Raw genomic sequence first — 21701 nt, forward strand, 5'->3', positions numbered from 1 at the left:
TAACGTGAAAAATCATCAACGGCAGTGAGAAAATACTTTTTCTTTCCTAGGGAAGGTGTAAAAGGCCCAACCAAATCAACATGTACTAGTTGGTACGGATATAGAGTCTTACGGGATGACACCTTTGGTATAGGGGCAGCCTTCCTCTTTGTTTTCTTGCAAATGGCACAGTCCAGAAACACGTCACAGTCCTTGAGCTGGACTCCCTCAGCAAATTCTCCCATCTTTTTAACTACAGGGAAGCTTGCATGACCCAGCCTTCTGTGCAATAAGTGGGCGCACTTATCATGAATTGGCTTCCCCATTGACACTCTCTTGGCTCTGGTTGCTTTGAGTGGTGCTGTAGGTGCCTGCTGAGATTCAGGCTCCTTGCCCACACTGCCCTTGGAAAGCCTTGGGGCAGGCTGTGGTGGCTTGGGAGAAAAATATGGTAAGCCATTTATTATGGTAATATTTCCAATGACCTTCTGGTCCCGGGTGACATGACCTCCCCCCTTGCGAAATAAGACTTCCACTTTGTCATCGTCACACAATTTGGTGATGCTCAAAAGGTTGTTGGCTATGGAAGGGGCGTGCAAGACACCTTCAACTTTCCCAAGTCCAGGTACAGAAACAAAACCCTCCCCAACAACTAAAGCAGTATCACCGTTTGCAACCTTGACAGATGAGTTAATTTTCTTTAACCTTTTAAAACCTTGACTCATATTAGTAATGTGAGAAGAAGCTCCAGAGTCCAGCAACCATAAGTCAGTGGAGCTATCAGCCTTTGTTGTGGGGGTGAGGGAACAAGTATGCAGTGAATTTCCCTTGCCCCTGCCACGCCCCCTTCCTCCCCCTTTGCCTCTTACTTGATTGGGACCACGTTTAGGGGCTTGATGTTGATGGGGGCAGTCTTTCTTGAGGTGCTCCTCAGAGCCACAGATGAAACATTTAAGCAGAGCATTAATTTGCTCTGAGTTGTGGCGCCCCCTTCTGGCTTGCTGAGTGGTGACTCTAGCGTATTCTCCAGCATTTCTCCTTCTCCGATCTTCTTCAATCAGTCTCCCTGTGAGGTAGGACAGATTTATGTCTTCCCTCTTGACCGCCTCGAGTGAAACAATGAAATTGCTCCAACTCCTGTCTAGAGAAGTAAAAATTATGGAGAGCATGCTCACATCAGACACAGGAAAATCTCTGGAAATCAATTCTGCCCTGAGTGCCTTTAATTTTGCAAGATGTTCAGGCATGCTGGCACCAAATTTCAGTTTGGTTGTATAGAGCTCAGTTGTATATCTGGTGATGGAACCAATGGTATCGCTGTTGAATAATTTGAATAACAGTTCCCAGACCTGAGCAGCTCTGAGACCAGCTGGGATGCTAGGGAACAAGTTATTGTCCAGGGAACTGAGTAGAGCAGAATAAGCCTGCAAGTGTCGCAGCTCTTCTTGACGTCCCCATGGGGGAGGGGGTGGTTTTCGAACCATTTGTAGAATCCCATTCTTTAAGAGATATAGCTGTATATCTTTACTCCAACTGCTATAATTCTCCCCCCCCAGCTGTAGTTTTTTAAAATCTCTAGGAAGGTCTGTAGCTAGGAACTCAGATCCATATTCAAAAAAATCTGACACGTCCATTGATGTAAAAGGAAGCGGAAAAATGCTTACTCCTGAAGAGGTTCCTTCAGTGAATCCTTCAGTGAAAGGGGTCCCTCTAGTGGTCGAGGAGGGAATCCTTTCTTGATTATTTATTGACTCCAGGTGGGCGTGCCCGGGAACCATGTGACCCGGGGGAGGGCGTTGTTCAGGGTTTCTCCCTTCTTCCCATGAGGCATTGGGGGGGCGGAGCCCAGATTTGCCGGCTCGGGGTTGCTGCAATGGATCCTCCCGAGAATTAAAACCACATGGATTTTCATCATTGCCTGGCTTGCCTGGCTGGTCCTGAAGACCTGAAGAGAAGGTGGGAGGCCGCAGGGGTTGATTGTTGGGAGGCTGCAGGCTGGATTTCCCCCGGCAGTTGGGCCCTGGGGAGAGGATGGGAGGCCTTGGGGGGGGGCACCCCCGACGTCTGCTTGGCCCCCAGGGCCGTAGTCAGGACTTGGATGGCCGTTTTAATTGCATTTGTACTTGTATTAGTATCGGCTGGGCAGATCTCATCGCCATCATAGGCCTTTAGGCTTTGTGGTGGGGAGAACTCAGGAATTAACATGCTGCTGTGGCTAGAAGCCAGGGATTGCATGTCATTTCTGCTGTATGCCAGGGACTGCTGGCAATTTTGGCTGGATGCCAGGGACTGCTGGCCTTCCAGACTTAAACAAATCAAGTCTTTGTTAGATTTAGTGGGGGCCGCCATCTTGTTTCCTGTGCCAGACCACGTGGGCGTAGCCATCTTGTTTCCGCTTGCCCCAGGAAGTTGTAGCTCACGGCTGGGAGGAGGGGTTCGCGCCAAAAGCCCTGGGGTCCCGGGGTCACTAAGGGAGGCGGGCGCCATATTTGGGGGCCTCGTGGTCTCTAGGGAGAGGCTCACCAGGGGTTCTGAGGCTTTCTGGGCTGTTTCCTGGGCTGCTGTTCCCTGGGCTGCCCCCCCTTTCCCTTGCATTGCAAAAATCTCTTTAAGCAGCTCTTCACGTTCCTGTGCAGTCAGTTTACTCACGCGGCGTTTGGTTTCAGCCAGGTCCGTCTCTGCAGCATCTGAGCAATCTTGGACAGTCTGCAAACCTTGTATGCTCTCCTCTGTGGCGTTCAGTTGTAGAGAGGCATGTGAAGGGGTCCTGGACGCTCTGCTGGATCCTCTGACGGAATGAAGGCTATCCGCGTTTTCATCTGCAGCTGAGGTTGCTTCAGGGACTGAAGTCTTGGATGTAGGCATCTTTGATTGATGACTCCTGGTCACGATCTGGGATCTCCGGCCATCCATTTCAGTTTCAAATCTTCTGCAAGCTTGGAAGCTTTCCTTTAAACCATCCTCTGGCTACCAACTTGTGAGGTGTTCTCACAATGAATCGTTAAAGGTGCTTCCAAGCAAAGGCATCACGCAGAGATGCAATCATGTTAGCTTTATTCATGATAGATCAAAGAGAAAGAAATACTTGGCATGAAAGCATTCATGCCTGCATGTGAGAGAGAAATAAAATAAAAGGAAATAAGCTAGTATTACATGACTAAAATAGAGGTTAGGAGTAGAGATAGAACTGGAACAAAGAAGCTAGAAAACTAGAACAAAGAGCAGCCCCTCGTGCAGAGGTATTTATGGGGGGTCTTGGCCCCTCCCTGACCATAAAACTCTCTCACCAATGGGGCTGTGGGTCCGAGACCCTTGGCTCATCAGTGGAAGCAAAGAAGCCTCTTTGCCTCCATCTGATGACCCTTTTGGGAAACTGCCAATGGCTGGCACTAATCACCTAACATTAATCCCATAGAAAATCTGTGGAGGGAACTGAAGGTTTGAGCTGCCAAATGTCAGCCTTGAAACTTTAATGACTTGGAGAGGATCTGCAAAGAGTGGGACAAAGTCCCTCCTGAATGTGTGCAAACATGGTGGCCAACTATAAGAAATGTCTGACCTCTGTGATTGCCAACAAGGGTTTTGCCACCAAGTACTAAGTCATGTTTTGCAAAGGGGTCAAATACTTATTTCACTTATTAAAGTGCATATCAATTTGTAACTTTTTTGAAATGCATTTTTCTGGATTTTTTTGTTGCTATTCTGTTTCTCACTGTTAAAATAAACCTACCATTAACATTATAGACTGATCATTTCTTTGTCAGTGGGCAAACATACAAAATCAGCAGAGGATCAAATAATTTTCCCCCTCATTGTATAGTCAACCTTGTTTCTATTTTGAAATTGCTTCCAGATTTTGTGCTTGCAATGAAAAAAAAAATGAAATCTTGATTTTGTTTTTGCTAATTAGATAGGATTATTGTTTTAGAAATAGTTTGTACATACTGTTGTGCAAAAGTAAAAAGGTGTGATTGTAATGTTATCTTTCACTGTGCTACCATTAAAATTATAGACGGATCATTTCTTTGTCAGTGGGCAAACATACAAAATCAGCAGGGAATCAAATACTTTTTCCCCTCACTGTATTCTCTTCTTTGGTTAAAAGAATCAGTTTGACCATCTCTGCTTCTCTGCTGTGGGAAATAATATATACCTCTATTGACTTATTAATCTTTATCATAATTCATATTAAGAAAATCTTTTATATAACTTCAGGGTGTTTTTTTTAAACCCTAAAGGGAGAAAACATTTTTTCTAGTTTGCATATTTTATTAACTTTAAACAATACTCAAGTATTATATAGAAAGGAAAGGGCGAAAAAAACCTCTTCATTGTAAACCCAGAATCCAAACACAACACTACATTAGAGCTTTCACAGAATCACATAAAAAAGGACATGCATTTACAAACTCATTTTTACATTTGAAGTTACCTTAATGCTTTCTTTCAATACATATATCAAATTTATAAAAATCCATCCTAACTAAATAAAATAAGCTGCTCCTCCCAAACCTGACAGAAACCTAGTAAGGTTATCCCAAAGCATAAATTACGGGCCAACATGCAAGGGAAGAATCTCCCTGTCACCCCTCAGAGAGTATCAAGATCTCCAAGAAGTATTTAGTGAAAGGGGCTCAGATTAGCTCTCCCCTCATAGACCTACTGACTATGCTATAGAAATCCTGCCTAGCACAAAATTGCTGAAACTGAAACTATATTCAGTGGCCCTATATTCAGTGGAAGAACTCTGGTTGTCTCTCCTCCAGTTCACATAAGGGTTCCACCTTTTCAGCCAGGCTAGTCCTAAAACTAGGGGTCTGTCCATCCCAGGTACTATGAAGCTCATAACTTCTGAATGCACTGCCATTTCCATTCCTATGGGTTTGATGGCAAAAGTGGCTGGGATACCTCCTGCAACCAAACCATCCAGTTGACAAAACACCACCAGGACTTTTAGCCATCTTAGTCAAATCTACAGGTTTATTTATTTTTATTTGTTTATTTATTTCGATTTATATACCGCCCTTTTCCAGAGGGACTCAGGGAGGTTTACAGGGCAGATTAAAACAATACAATATATACAAGTTAAAATAAAAATTAAATTACATAGCCCCAAAAAATAAAAAATAAAACCTTAAAAACTTTAAAAATCCTCAGTTCAGGCCGGCAAGCTCTAATAGCCAAGTCTTTAGGTCCCGGCAAAACAAGCGAAGGTCGGGGGCCATTCGGAGTTCCACTGGCAGCTGATTCCAAAGGGCAGGCGCGCCCACCGAGAATGCTCTCCCCCTGGGGGCTGCCAGTCGGCACTCCCTGACCGGCGGCACACTGAGGAGACCCTCCCTGTGGGAGCGCACGGGACGATGGGAAATTGCAGGAGCTCCCGAAGATAGTCCAGACCCATGCCATTTAGGGCTTTATAGGTCAGCACCAGCACCTTGAATCTCACCCGGAGGGCAACCGAAAGCCAATGCAGCTCGCGGAGAAGAGGTGTTACACGGGAGTATCGAGAAACCCCCATCACAACTCGCGCGGCCACATTCTGCACCAGCTGAAGCCTCCGAGTGGTCCTCAAGGGCAGCCCCATGTAGAGATCGTTGCAGTAGTCTATCTGGGAGGTCACAAGCGCATCTGGGAGGTCACATAGGGCATCTCAGTCCAGGGAGGGCCGCAACTGGCACACCAGGCGAACCTGGGCAAAAGCCCCCCTGGCCACGGCTCCTATATGATCTTCCAAACTGAGCCGTGAGTCTAGGAGGACACCCAAGTTGCGGGCCCTATCTACGGGGGGGGGGTAACACCTCGCCCCCCCATAATTAACGATGGAATAGAATGGTCAATCTGAGATGCCGGTATGCACAGCCACTCAGTCTTGGCGGGGTTAAGTCGAAGCCTGTTTCTCCCCATCCAGACCTGGACCCCCTCCAGGCAACGGGACATCACATCGAGGGCATCACTGGGTTGGTTTGGGGTGGAGAGAAAAAGCTGGGTATCATAAGCATACTGATGATACCCCACCCCAAAACCACGGATGATCTCACCCAGCAGCTTCATATAGATGTTGAACAGGAGGGGAGAGAGGACCGACCCCTGAGGAACTCCACAAACGAGAGGCCTCGGGGCCGACCTCTGCCCTCCCTCCAACACCGACTGCGAGCGGCCCAGGAGGTAGGAGGAGAACCACTGTAGAAGAGTGCCCCCCACTCCCAACCCCCTGAGACTCCGCAGCAAGATACTATGGTCGATGGTATTGAAAGCTGCTGAGAGGTCTAATAGGACTAGGACAGAGGAACAACCCCTGTCCCGAGCCCGCCAGAGATCATTCACCAGCACGACCAATGCCGTCTCTGTGCTGTACCTGGGCCTGAAACCCAATTGGTACGGGTCCAGATAAATCAGTTTCCTCCTGGAACAGAGGGAGCTGATGTGCCACCACGCTCTCAACAACCTTCACTACAAAGCAAAGGTTGGAGACAGGACGATAGTTGTTCAAAACAGCTGGATCCAGGACAGGTTTCTTGAGGAGGGGCCTCACTGGTTCCTGACCAGTGCTGGATTTACTAAGCATCTGGTGCAGCTCGAATCTAATAGAGCTCTGAGGCTAGCATTCAACCCAGACCCAGGGAATCTCAGTTCTATAGCGACAGTCTCTGGCATGATCAGGTCACTTATCAGGGAGTCATTGTTGGAGTCATTGTCCGTTAACCTTTGGCTATCATCTGGGGGTCGGAGTTCCCTTGGCTTTTTTGGGTGAAGGGGTGAACTCCATGACCTTCACTCCTTTCAGTGCCATCTTTTTAGCCTTTGGTGGCACTTTAGTGGGCTTCCCCATGGGGTTTGGGCTGGTCTTTGCTGGGTGGCCAGCTTTGCATTCAGTGGCTTGATGCTCCTCTTGGCCACATTTGAAGCATACGGTAGATCGGGCTTGCAAAAGTTGGAGTTTAGCTGTTTCTGTGTTCTCCAGAGGGGATTTCTTCCAGGATCCTGCTGCATGTTATTTGTTTCGGACTTGGATCGATCTCCACTTCCTCAGCAAGCACGCACCAGTTAATGCAGAGTTGCTGGGCCCCTTTGGCCACACAAGCATTGTATAGGTCATCTTTCAGCCCATCTTTAAAACAGCTGACAAGGATGTCTTCTGTCCAGTTGAGTCAGCATGCCAGGTCATGAAATTCTTTGGTGTACTCTGCCATGGCTTGCCACCCTTGCCTCACAATTTTAATGCAGTCTCTGGCTTTTTGATGAGTGAGAGGGTCCTCAAACTGACGACAGAGTAGTGTTATAAAATGATCAAAGTTCCTCAGTTCAGGAGCAGCTGCTACTTTTCCTTCGGGGAAGTGGGACTAGGCTGAACTTGACTATGCTGTCGTGGTGCCCTGGGAGCTCAAGGGCCAGACTAGGTGCTTGCCCTCTACTGCCCAGGGTTTGGGGCAGCTGTGCCGCCATCCATGGGTCCTTCAAGTGGCCTGAGAGGGACAGTGAGGATCCTTCTGGTAGTCGAGGTCTTGGCACTCACCACTGGACTAGAGAAAAAGTCTCAGCTGCTCCCTGCTCTGGAGACAGTGATGGGACCATGTGATCACAGACATGTATGATGCAGTGAAAGCCTTTCAAATAAAGCTGCGATTGTGGGAGACTCAGATACAGCAAGGAAGCTTGAGTCACTTTCCCTGTTGCCAAACAATCAAAAACCAAGTCTCCACCACTGTGTTCTCAGATGCTCATTTTCCTGATAAACTGCGTACACTTCAGATAAAGTTTACACATCGCTTTGTTGATTTTGAAACACAGAAATTCAGTTTTGGACTAGTCAGTAATCCATTTTCAGTCGACATGGAGAAAGCAGCTGTAAACATCCAGATGAACTGATAGAACTCTAGTGTAACAGCACACTTAAGGCAAAGTATGATTTTGTAGCCCGTACAATTCACCAGGTTCATCCCTGAAACAATGCCTCAACTCCGCCTGCAAGCTGCTCGAATGCTCTGTATGTTTGAGAGTACATACCTGTGTGAGCAACTTTTCTCTGTGATGAGGGTGAGTAAAAGCATACACAGATGTCTTCTCACTGATACACACCTGCACTCTATCCTGAGAGTTTCCACAGCTCAAAACTTGTGCATGCCCAAGATGGCGGATGTGCTTGGCTGAGCTCCGCGGAGAGCTCCAGCTATTTCGGCGTCCTTGGAGTTTTTCTGAGTCCGACGGGTCTGCAGAGGTGCTTTCTCCTCTATTTTGGGGTCTGGTGAGACGAAAGATCTAAGAAGAGAGATGGTCAGCACCTTCGTTGGTGATGCAGCCCTCCGTTTTGAATTGTATCTGTGAGCTCCGGCGTTTTTCAGAGGCCCTCTGTGGAGTTGGGAGGCGCCGTGGCTTGGAGGGCTCTGAGCAGCTGATCTTCGGAGCCGATAGAGCCGTGGCCTAGAGTGGCCTCCGGAACGCCGGAAGCCCGTGAAATGGAGGATGAATTCGCGTTGCTGTGGAGCGGCGGGCAGAGAGTCGAGTGGGAGCTTTGTGGCTGTTTGGTGGCTATCTGGAGGCTGTTTCGCGCCTGTTTTTGGTGGGGGGACCTACGGCTGGGCGTTGGACTGTTGGCGCTGCATGCTGCTGGTCGGACGGCACAGGTCAGCTCGTGTCGCCCGTGTTCTGTGGCCATTTCGACTTGAGCTGCCTGTTTTGGTTCCATCTGTTGTTCAGCCTTCCTCGCTTTTGAGAAGAACCTCTGCAACTGGAACATCTGTTATCTTCAGGTTGTTATGCCTGGCAATCGCTGCTCAAACTCCTCTTTTCCCCCACGAACCCACTGGACTCAGAAGGTCCCGGAGTTGAGCCGCTGTGAGAGGGTGACTCAGATATACCATCAATTATACCAACTTATACCATCTGCTACCTCCCTAGAGGTGAGAGATCTAGGGAGGTATGCCTCACCCGGGTTGGTATCCTGTCCGCTCCCGGATAGGTCTGGGCCCTCTGTGAGAGGGAGGTGCCCGATCTGTTTCGGAAGTTACCTAGAAGGTACCCAGCTCAAGTGGCAGGGAGCTGGTGGACTGGACATTGCTGACCTTCTATTTTACATCCTCCTGACTGATTATGGGACTGCCTGGCTGGACATACCCGGATAATGGTTCATCTGCTTTATTCAAGCACAGATTTATTTGCGCTCAGGGGTGCCCCCCCCTTCCTGGGCGCGACCCGCCTTTGTTTCTACCTCTCCTCTTGATGACGGGCCCAATTATTGGGACCCTGAGAGATGGTTGGGCAGGGACAGGAGCCTCTGTCATAAATTTAATAAGAGGCCCCTGGTGCGCTTTTTAGCTAATTTTTTTGTGGGGTTAGGGAGGGGGGAGGGTTCTCAGGTTCAGTTGGAAACTGGGGGGGGTTCCACCAACTGTTACTCAGACCAGGCCCAGGATTGATCACGCCGTGATGAGGCTTGGGTTGGGTGCCTCCGGGGCCCCGGAGCGGGGTGTGGGATTACCTATTCCCACGGCGGTAGGGAATGGCAGCAGGCGTGCGAACAGAGGGCTGCATCAATATCTGGGAGTGCGTCCTCGCTGTCTCCAAGCGGTGATGCGCTCCGACCCTCTGGTTTCGGCCCGTGGTTCCGGGAGCGAGGATGAGCAGCCACCTGAGCTCAGGCTCGTGTATTTTAATGCTAGGTCCGTAGTTAATAAGGCTCCTCTCATATGTGATTTGGTTGAGGAAGAGCATGCGGACCTGGCTTGCATTACGAAGACCTGGTTGGGCCTAGAGGGCGGTGTCCCTCTGGTTGATCTTTGCCCATCGGGTTTCCGGGTGCTACACCAGCCTCGGGCTCAAGGTAGGGGCGGAGGAGTGGCGGTAGTCGTGAGGGAGACCTTATGTCCGCGGGATGCCACCGTTGTCCAAATAGTTGGGTGTGAGTCCCTCCTCCTGAGATGTGGCCCTAGAGCTCAGTTGGGCTTGCTGCTGGTGTACTTTTTGCCTAGTTGCGCAGCAGCAGCCCTGCCTGAGCTTCTCGACATCCTCTCAGGGTTGGTGATTGAGTTCCCCAAACTTATGGTTTTGGGTGACTTCAATCTACCATCCCTGGGGGGATCGTCTGAGTTAGCTAGAGAGTTCATGGCTTCCATGACGGCCATGGACCTGATGAAAGTTATTCAGGGTCCAACTCATGGCGGGGGTCACACGCTCAATTTGGTTTTTCTATCTGGACAGTGGTTAGATGATCTGGGTGGGGGTTCTCCAATTGTTATGCCCCTGTCATGGACCGATCATCATCTCCTGTGGTTGGTCTTCCGTTTTGCCACCCCCCGTCGTGGGGTTGTTGAACCAACGAGATGGTTCCGCCCTAGGTTCTTAATGGACCCTGAGTGGTTCCAGGCGGTACTTGGGTCCCCACCTGCCTCCTTTGCTCACAACTCGGTCGATGCCCTAGTGGAAGCCTGGGAAAAGGCAGCCACGGAGGCACTTGACTGAGTTGTACCCATGCGGCCCTTGACCCGGTGCAGATCCCAATGGGCTCCATGGTTTTCTATGGAGCTGCAGGAGATGAAGCGTCGGAGACGGGGCCTAGAGAGCTGTTGGAGATCCAGCCGATCTGAATCCGACCGGTTGCGACAAAGGTCTTTTACGAGATCTTATCTCGCGGCGATGAGGACGGCAAGATCTAACCACTTTGCTACCCTCATCGCATCTGCAGATAATCACCCGGCCACCCTGTTTAGGGTGACCCGCTCCCTCCTTAATCAGGATGTGAGGGAGGAGCCCTTGCAGGGTCGTGCCGAGGAGTTTAGTCAACATCTGTCGGACAAAATCGCTCGGATCCGGACCGGTTTGGACTTCGACTGGGCAGAGTCTGACGATGAGGACATGGGCAATCTTGACGATGTTATCTGGGAGGAGTTCGATCCTGTGACTCCTGAAGACGTGGACAGGATCAAGGTTGTTGAGAGCATGGTGGCGCATCAGCTCCCTTTGTTCTTGGAGGAAGCTGATTATCTGGACCCGTACCAATCGGGTTTCAGGCCCGGGTACAGCACGGAGACGGCATTGGTCGCACTGGTGAATGATCTCTGGTGGGCTCGGGACGGGTTGTTCCTCTGTCCTAGTCCTATTAGACCTCTCAGCGGCTTTTGATACCATCGACCATGGTATGTTGCTGCGGCGTCTCAGGGGGTTGGGAGTGGGAGGCACAGTTTTTCAGTGGTTCTCCTCCTACCTTCTGGGATGTTCGCAGTCGGTGTTGGCAGGGGGGCAGAGGTCGACCTTGAGGCCTCTCGTTTGTGGAGTTCCTCAGGGATCGGTCCTCTCGCCTCTCCTGTTCAACATCTATATGAAGCCTCTGGGTGAGATCATTCGTGGTTTTGGAGTTGGGTATCATCAGTATGCTGATGATACCCAGCTTTTCATTTCAACCCCAAACCACCCCAGTGATGCCCTCGACGTGATGTCCCGTTGCCTGGAGGCGGTCCGGGTCTGGATGGGGAGGAACAGGCTTCGGCTCAACCCTGACAAGACTGAGTGGCTGTGCGTGCCAGCATCTCGGGAAATTCAGATTATTCCATCTCTTACTATGGGGGCTGAGTTATTACCCCCCGTAGATAGGGCTCACAACTTGGGGGTCCTCCTAGATTCACAGCTCTCCTTAGAAGATCATATAGGAGCTGTGACTAGGGGGGCCTTCGCCCAGGTTCGCCTGGTGCGCCATTTGCGGCCCTCTCTGGACCGGGATGCCTTGCGTACAGTCACTCATGTGCTCGTGACCTCTCATTTGGACTACTGCAATGCTCTCTACATGGGGCTGCCCTTGAGGACCACTCGGAGGCTTCAACTGGTGCAGAATGCAGCCGCACGAGTTGTGTTGGGGGTCTCCCGATACTCCCATGTTACATCTCTGCTCCGCGAGCTGCATTGGCTTCCAGTTGCCCTCCGGGTGAGATTCAAGGTGCTGGTGATGACCTATAAAGCCCTACATGGCATGGGTCCGGATTACCTATGGTAACACCTGCTGCCGGCATCAACCTCCCTCCGTCCAGTGCGCTCCCACAGAGAGGGCCTCCTCAGGGTGCCACCAATCAGAGAATGTTGACTGGTGGCCCCCAGGGGGAGGGCGTTCTCTGTGGGCACGCCAGACCTATGGAACCGCTTACCGGTTGAGCTCCGGATGGCCCCCGACCTTCGCTCCTTCCGACGGGATCTAAAAACCTATTTATTTGAACAAGCCGGCCTGGTCTGATGGGTTCGGGGTTTGGGTTTTAACATGGTTTTTAACTATTGTATTTTGATATTTATTGCCCTGTACACCGCCCTGAGTCCTTCGGGAGAAGGGTGGTATAAAAATTTAATAAATATAATATAATAATTTAATAAATATAATTTAATAAATATATAAAACACAGCTGAAAACTTAACCCCTAACCTCATTTCTTTTCTATTCTTTCTCCTCATTTTCGGGTTCTGCCATTCTGAATGAGGGGAGGGGGACCTATGGGTATTCTGCAGTGTATTTCCTTTGCTTTGTTCCTTCCTCTAAAGTATCTTCTTGGGGTGAGAATGAAATATGCCTCCGGCCATCTGCCTTATCTCCAGGTGGAGGGAATAAGCTGCGGAGAGACCTGACAACCTTGAGAGCAGCACCTTATCTGTTCTTTTCCACAACAGTTTGACATCTATGGATTGGCTCTGTTTGAACCAGCCGACTGGACAGTTGGGTAGGGTTTGAATGGTTTCTTTTAATCTACTGTTTCATGTGGGAGATCCTCAGATCTTGCCTTCCTTTCCTGCTGTCAATACCTTCCAATGAAAGTTCCTATTGAAACCATGCAAGTTTCAAAAGTCCCGCTTTCTTGGGAGGTTTAACTGAGGCAGATCATTACAAAGTCAAGATGGTTGATCATCATGGGGAAGAAAGAGGACTGGGAAGGAACATCTAATAAAGTGACCCTCCACCATGGCAGTCACTAGCGGGGATGGAAGTGGGAGATGGAATAGTTTTCAACCTCAGTGAGGAAGAAGAGAGACCGACCTGGTCCGACCATTTTCTGAAACTAGCCATAAATCTGATGGTGGAAGCTTTCAAAAACCTCAAGGTGGAAGAAGCGGACCCCTGCCAGGGCTCGGTCGAAAGAAGGCTGGTGGAGTAAGAGGAAAGGGGGAGAGTGAACCCGCCAACCCTAGCACTTCCACCAGTGCCACAGAAGCCACAAGGCTGTAATTGGAAGGCTAGGGACCACAACAAAATGGTGAGGCAGGACCGACGCCCACTGGCAGAGTACACTGAAGAATTCTGAGACCTGACTTGCCATCTCAACTGGCCAGAGGAAATTTTGATGAGCTGTTTCAAAGAAGTATGAACAATGATCTCTACCATGATCTCTTGTATTTCCCGAGGAGCCCCTGCCCACCTCCACGACTGGTGCATCCTGGCCAAGGAGGCAGAGATTGACCAAGCCCGAAATCAGCATTGTTTGGGTCAGGCATGGAGATGCTCCCTGCAGGAGAAGAAAAGAGAGGCGATGTAAAAACCAGCTATTATGCCATGTTCGACTGCCTGCTTCAAGTATGGTAAAGAAGGCCATCAAGCTGGTGGAATGCCTTTCAAACACTCTGGTCAGAAAACCAGACTGGCCTGTAGGGGGGAAACGCGGAAACACCCCTCCCCCAGTGTTCCAGGAACACTGCGATGAAAAGCACCAAGGCTCTCGAGTTCCAACTCTAAAAATTTGGGAAGGGGAAACTCCAACCCTGCCAGAGATGTGTGACATTGACTCCGATGATGAGCCCCTGGTAAGTGGACCCATCGCACCCCTCACTAGGCCCATAGAACTGCTATGTCCAGGGATGGAGGAGAAGATAGCCCTGAAGGCTTTATTGGACTAGAGCTGCACCAGATGCTTGATAAGTCCAACCTTAGTGGGGAACTTGGGAATTCCCATGAGAAGACTGAAGAACCCTATTTTGTTTGGCCAGCTAGATGGGTCCATTGCAGGGGGTGTCCCAGGTACCCTTCCCACGCAGCCAGTAGAACTTACCATGGGGGACCACACTGAGACTTTTATAGTGGCCTCTGGCATGGAGTGGCCTCTGATCATAGGAATGGCATGGTTAAGAAAATGGAACCTGCGGGTGAATTGGAGGACAGGAGAACTGAGGTTCCCAAAAGGGAAGCCCCATGTGCAAGGTGGGCACTGCAGTGCCAGAGGGAAAAAAAATCCAAAATAGCGGCAGCCGTTAACAATCAGGGATCAGAAGGTGTGCCCAAAGAATACCAGAACTTAGCTGAAGTGTTTAGTGAAGAGTGGTTCTATGGGTTGCCCCCTCATCATTCCACAGACTGTGCCATTGAGATCATCCTGGGGTTTAAGCTGCCCAAGCCCAAACTCTACTCGATGACCCCCCGAGAGTTAGAGGAACTGCAAAAGATCATAGATAAAAATTTGGTGTGAGGCTTTATTCAGACCAAAGATGGCTACCCCAGTGCTGTTCCACGAAATGAACAGCAGGTCTATTTAATCCTCTGCATGGATTATAGAACACAATATGTGTGAACAATATCTACCCCTTACCACTCATGAAGGATGTGCTAGCCTACCTCTCAAAGGGAAGGATTTTCTCTAAACTGGACTTGTGAGAAGCATACTGCCGGGTTAGAATCAAGAACAGGGATGAATGGAAAACTGCATTTAATTTTTCCCTAGGATGTTTCCAATTCAAAGTGCTCCCCTTTAGGCTGCAAGAGGTGCCCGCTGTTTTTATGCAGCTGATTAATGAGGTCCTCCATGAGCACCTGTACAAGGAGTTTTTGGTGTACTTGGTGACATCCTAATCTCTACCGAAAGGAAAGAGGAACATGTCAAATTAGTCAGAGCAGTTCTGAATAAGTTCTGCGCAGCCCAGCTTTATGCCAAACTTTCAAAATGCGGGTTCCATACAGAAAATATTGACTATTTGGGCTAATGTATTTCCCATAAGGGAAATGGATTCAGAGAAAGTGTGAATTGTACTGGAGTGGGCACCGCCATGCACCAGGAGGCAATTGCAAAACTTCCTGGGTTCACTAATTTCTATCGGCACTTCATCCCCTCCTTTGCGCAAATTGCAATCCCCATTACCAACTTGTTAAAAACGAAGGGGGAGGACAAGCCGAAATTCAGACAGCCGTTGAAATGGACTATGGAATCCCAGCTGGCATTTGAAAAATTAAAAAGGCTTTTCTATGCCAAGCCAGTGCTTAAACAGTCAGATCCAAAGCAACCATTTGTCATTCAGGCTGATGCCAGAGACATAGAGGAGGGAGCGGTGTTATCCCAGGAAAACTAGGAAGGCCAGTTGCAACCTTGCATGTACACCTCGAAGAAACTGACAGACTGAACAAAGATGGGTAGTGTGGGAGAAGGAAGCATATACCATGGGCTGGGCCTTCCTCACATGGAGATACTTCCTGGAAGGGAACAAATTCCCTTTTCGGGTATGGACTGATCACAAAAATCTTGAAGCATTAAAAACCCCAAGGAAGTTGTCCCTCAAACAAGCTCAATAGTAACAACATTCAATTTTACCAGCTGGTATTTGCCTGGGTGGGGGGAAGTCTTAGGAGATGCCCTGTCAAGAATGCCACAATACAACAGCGCAAACACCAAAGTGGTCAAACCACTGTTACCCATGAAACTAGCTGTTCCCGTCACCACGAGAGCACAAGCAAAGAGTCTGCCTGCCCTGGACAGCAGAACAGGCATGGAATTCAGACAAGCACTGGATAAGGAAGAGTGGTTGTTAGCCACAAATATCTCTGTTCAGTGAATAATGGACTGCCGTGGATAGGGAGAAAATTATATGTACTTACAATAGCGAGAGTGTCAAATTGCCGGCCCATGGGCCGGACACAACAACAGGAAACTGCACTCACCCCATTGCCAGCAATGGAGAAAAAACTCTGATACATCGTGTGACGTCCCTCCACTTGCTAAAAAAGCAATTCTGGTGGCCATCCCTAAAAAAGGACATTGAAAGCTATGTGGCTAGTTGCCCCATTTGTGTAGCAGCAAAGCAAGGGAAAACACATGGCCTTTTACATGCAGTAGCAAGCCCTTCAACACCCTGAAGGGAAATTTTTGTGGACTTTATCATAGAGCTACCAGAGAGCGCTGGAAATACTGTCATTTGGGTAGTGACAAGATTTGTTCTCCAAGCAGGCCCACTTTATACCGTGCAAAAAAATTCCAACTGCTAAAGACTTGGCTAAGCTGTTCGTGCAACACTTCTATTGGCTGCATGGAGCCCCACAGCACATAATATCAGATAGCGGGGTCCAATTCACCTCAGAGTTCTGAAAAGCTTTACTGGGTCTGCTAGGTACTGACCAGGACCTTTCATCTAGTCATCATCTGCAAGCTCAATACTAGAACAGTACCTGAGATGCTTTATAAACTGCCAACAAGATAACTGGACTGACTTACTACCTTTCACTGAGGTGGGTTACAACAATGCAGTGCACTCTTAACACTGGCTACACCTCATTCCAGGTCACTACAGGAGAGAGTTTCAACCTGATGCCTGAATTGCCAGCCAACAAACCCACCATCCCTTCCCTGAAGGAGTGGATCACACAATTACAAAATACATGGTCAGTGGTTAGAAGTGCATTAGATGACGCTAGAGAAGCTTACAAACTGCAGGCAAACAAGAAACAGGTGGAGCCAAAACCTTTCAGGGTGGGGGATAGGGTATATCTCTCCACCAGGGTTTTGAAATCTTTACAACCCTCAAAGAAATTAGGGCCAAAGTTTGTGGGACCTTTCCCCATCAAACGCATCATTAACCCAGTCACAGTAGAGTTAGAACTCTCCAGAACATTAAGACAGATTCATCCAGTGTTTACTGTAGTTTACTAAAGCCGGAGTTGAGCTTGCCCTTAAGGCCAGCAGCGCTTCCACCACCACAGCCTATTATGGTGGAAGAAGAGCAACACTTTGAAATTTAAAGAGATTTTAGACTGCAGGAAAAACCATGGGTCAACCCAATATCTAATGGCATGGAAAGGCCTTCCAGAATGAGTGAGTACATAAAAACACATGTGAGAGCCCCTAGGTTACTTAAAAGGTTCCACGCTCACTACCCTGACAAACCTGACTAACCGTTGTGTTTCCATTTATCTCCCTGTTATTAGTCTTTCGCCAGGTAGATTTTTCATTTTTTTAAGGGGGGGCGGCATGTTAGAACCCCTAATTCCTCTCTTTTCTTTCTTCTTATTTTAAAGTTTTGCCATTCTGATGGGGGGAGGGGGACCTATGGAAATTCTGCAGTGCATTTCCTTTGCTTTGTTCCTTCCTCTTTGAAGTATCTTCTTGGGGTGCGAATGGAATATGCCTCCGGCCATCTGCCTTATCTCCAGGCGGAGGGAAGAAGCTGCATAGAGACCTGACAACCTTGAGAGCAGCGCATTATTGGTTCTTTCCCACAACAATTTGACACCTATGGATTGGCTCTGTTTGAAACGGTCAGATGGACAGTTGGGGTAGGGTTTGAATGGTTTCTTTTAATTACCGTTTCGCATGGGAAATCCTCAGATCCTGCCTTCCTTTCCTGCTGTCAATACCTTCCAATAAAACTTCCTGTTAAAACCATGCAAGTTTCAAAAGTTCTGCTTTCTTGGGCGGTTTATCTGAGGCAGGTCCTTACACACAGATGAACTTGTAGCCAAAAAAAGATGCCAAACATCTAGCTCGGGCAAAACGGCATGAGAGAGAGAACTAAAAAGCTTTTTTTAAAAAAAAATTTTGCAGATTTATTTGAAATAAATAATTTATTTGTTCATATTTGAAGTTTTAATCCTGTTTGGCCCACATCTTAGACATAAAACATGATACAATAGTCTTACATACAAGTCGCCCTTTAAGGACAACCATAATGCTGATGTGGCAAAAATTTGCAGGAAGCAGTTTCCTCCAAGTCCAACTTCTGCCTTGAAAGATCTCTGAAGAAGAGGAGGAGGTGGCGGGGAACTGTGTGAGGAAAGGCTGCTCCAAGAAGCCAGCATCCTTAGCACGTATGATTGGAAACGGGGATTCCCTTCCGAGAAGGGCCAGCATCCCTCATGCAAACAGGAGCGCTGATCTCTTGCCTCCTCCTCTTGCTCTCCAGACACCTGTCAAGACAGAAGATGGACTCAGAGGAAACTCTTTCCTACAAACTTTTTCCTCCACACCTCCACACACAGCAGTGTTGTCCTCCATCTCCTGCTTTGCCGGGAGGGAGCACTAGATGGGGAAATGCCAACAATGTCTAGGATTGGGAGAAGAACATCTCATTTGGCGTGCTGTGTGCACACGAGCACACACACACACCATTTCAAGCTTGGAGACTTTTATCCATATCTGAGCTAGCAAATTGCCAATCATTCCTGGGCTTGGTGAGAAGGCCCTCCTTCCTCTGTGGATAAAAGTCCCCAAACATGGAATACTCTCTCTCTCTCTCTCTCTCTCCCTCTCTCTCTCTCTCTCTCTCTCTCTCTCTCTGTGTGTGTGTGTGTGTGTGTGCGTGTGTGTGTGCACGCATGTGCCCATGTGCATACACTTGGCTGCCAGCATTTTGGGGAAGCAAGGAGCTTGTAGGGCACCAGGTTGTCCCCATGTCGAGTTAGTCCATGTGACTTGTCCCATCCCAAAGCACCTGGCTCAAGTCAGCTGTGCCCAGTGAGCGGTGTTGAGCAAGCCAGGCCCATCCATCACACCCACTCAGCCATGCCCGGCCGGCCACACCCACCTGGCTTCTGTGAGTCATAATCTTACATGCAACTGGTTCTTTGAGGGCAACCATAATGCTGATGCACCCTCAATAAAATTGAGTTTGACACCCCCTTACAGGGTATGAAATGGGCCATATTGGTGAAAAGATCTGCTACTATTAATATGGTAATGAAGCATTGGACAGAGGGTAAATTAGTAATGAAATCCAGGGAGACCATATTCTAAGGGGGGAGGGGGCAAAAGTCCTGCAGGCTTCTGATCAAGTGGTTTGGCCCTCCTGCACATGTGTCAAGAAGCCACATATTCCCTGATGTCTGCAGTCATCCTAGGCTACTAAAAGTCTCTTAGGGTTCTCTGCAGGGTTTTGAACATGTCGCCCTGCCCTGCCATATGGTTATCATGCCAAAGCTGCAGTATCTCTTTCCGGCAGAGGGGGGAACTTCTATTCTGCCTCTGTGTTTCAGGACACCTGCTTCCATCACAAAAGGGGTGACAGTGCCTGCTGGGGGCTCCTTGAGGTCATCTATCCTGGTCTGTGAGAAATGATCTCATTGTTGCTGATCCTTTCTCTTGGTGATTAAGTTCTGGTATAGCTGGGCAGCTCCCAAACTTTCAGTGGCTGGTGGTGATTGGTGAAGCTGGAAATTGGAAGATTGCAGAATTGTTGGTGCTAGAATCTGTTGAACAAGGGAATATTCTGGTTTATGGGAGAATGCATCTGGCATTAAGTTCTTGGAGCCTGTGACGTACTTATTGTAAAAATCAAAACATAAGAAGAATTGGCTCCATCTGACTTATTGGGTGAAAGTGGCTTGGTTTTTGCAGGGTATAAAAATTCTTTCAGTGTTGACCTCTAGAGGAAAACATGCACTTTCTAAGAAGTGACTCTAGTTCTGGAATGCTGATTTAACAGCAAGGAGTTCTTTATTAAAGTGTCATAATTGTGCTCTCGAGCCATCAGGTCTATGGCACAATCACAGTCTCTGTGTGGAGGGAGGGCCAAGGCTTCCTCCTCCCCAAACATATCAGCAAAGTCTGCTTATTTACTTGGCAGATTGGGAATCTTTCTGTGAACCCTTGGAGAGGCCTAGGGGGAGGGGGTGCTTCAGAAAGTTGATTGCAGTGTGAAAGGCATTCAGGATTTTTAAAGGCAATATGGAATCATGGTATTGTAACCATGTGGTTCCCAGCACTGTTGAAAGATCTGTATGTTCAGCTACAAAGAGAGTTAACTCTTCAGAATGCTGATTTATTATTAGCTTCAAAGGCACTGTGACATGAGTAACAGGGCCTGGTGTTAAATTATGCCAATATTTGTTTTATCCTTTCATTGGAACCTGCCTAGGCTTTTTTTTTTACATATCTGTTGTCCCAACTGAAATACAGGGAGTCGAGTTAAGAATGTAATGGAGCCTGCCCATTCCATTTATAACTTGAGAATTTGTAGGAGTGAATGGCGTACCTTGAATGCCATCATTCCCTCCTTTCACTCATGCATTGGCTAATCGAATGCGTGGGTTGTTAAACGCACATGAGGTATCTCAGGGTGGGGGGGCCTAGTGATGGAACAGGCCACCTGCTTCAGACCAGCCAAGGCCTCCCCCGACCCACTGAGGTACCTCATTCTCCCCACAGTCACTTCCCCCACATCCTGCCACAGGGGGTTAGGGTTAGGGTTAGGCTTGGCTTAGCTTAGCAGTTGGATATATCCTGAATATGAAGCAACTTGAGATTCCGTACCACTTCATGAACACCCACTAGGTTTGTTTGTTTGACCATACTATGTTTATCTTTCAAAGTAGATTATGAGTCTTCTATGCAAAGTTCTTTCTGTCTGACCTGATGCTTAAGACAGAGGGAAAGGGGCATTTTAGGATATCATAAACCTTTGCTTAAGATAATTTATTCATTACTCTCTCCCCAAACTTTGAGACTACCCCACCTGCTTTGAGATTTTTAAGGTTTTTAAGTAGCATGTTTTAAGTAAGTGAATAAGTAACAAACATTGATACTGCCCAAATCTAAGAAAATATTTAGATAGATTTGGTTTGAGGTTTTTTTTTAATTGAAAAGTTTTAACATACAATTTTCCTTTAAAACCCCCCCTCCCCCTCCCTTCTCCCTCCCCCCTACCTCTCCCCCCTCCCCCCCTCCCCCCCCCCGACTTCCCAGAGCTAAATACAAGGTATATAAAAAAAACAATCATAAACAACCATATACTAACAACTATAAACTCTAAAATCCATCACTCTCTAGCTTATATAGGATAAAACAAACCTTAGTAATATTGAATATATATAAAAAAAACTAAAAGAAAAAAAGAAAAAAAGAAAGAAGACTCATTCAAATGCTACATAAAATTTCTTAACCCTATACTTGTTCTGGATAAACTCAATCCATTTTCTCCATTCCATAATATAGCGTTCTTGCGAGTGATCTTTCAAATAGGCCGAAATCTTCGCCATTTCTGCCAGGTCGGAAACCTTTAAAGTCCACTCTTCTATAGTCGGCAGTTCCTCTTTCTTCCAATACTGACCTATCAAAAGTCTTGCTGCCGTAATAAAATTCAACATCAACTTAGTGTCCACAACTGTGGCATCTGTAATTATTCCCAACAAGAAAAGTTGCGGACAAAACTTTATCCTCTGTTTAAAAATCTTCTGCATGTTCCACCAGACTTTTATCCAAAAAGCCTTAACCTTTTTACAAGTCCACCATATGTGAAAATATGTTGCGTCTTCATCACCGCACCTCCAACATTTAGGCTGATAATTCGGATACATACTTGCAAGCTTTTTAGGATCTAGATGCCATCTATAAAACATTTTGTAAAAGTTCTCTCTTAGATTTTGAGCTTGTGTGAATTTTACGTTCCTCACCCAAATCTTTTCCCACGTGTCCATTGTGATAACTTCCTGGATGTTTTGGGCCCATTTTATCATACAATCCTTAACAAGTTCTGTTTCCGAATCAATCTCTATCAGCGCAAGATATATCCGT

At 47.8% G+C, this 21701-nt stretch overlaps 1 protein-coding gene across 4 annotated transcripts in view; it reads left to right on the forward strand.

Annotated features, from left to right (window-relative positions):
• Positions 1 to 21701, forward strand: part of HDAC4 (histone deacetylase 4) — a 392113-nt gene that overhangs the window by 229854 nt on the left and 140558 nt on the right. The gene's annotated exons all lie outside the window — the stretch shown is intronic.

This window comes from Vipera berus (assembly GCF_964194415.1).
Source record: "Vipera berus genome assembly, chromosome: 1".
Lineage (NCBI taxonomy): Eukaryota > Metazoa > Chordata > Lepidosauria > Squamata > Viperidae > Vipera > Vipera berus.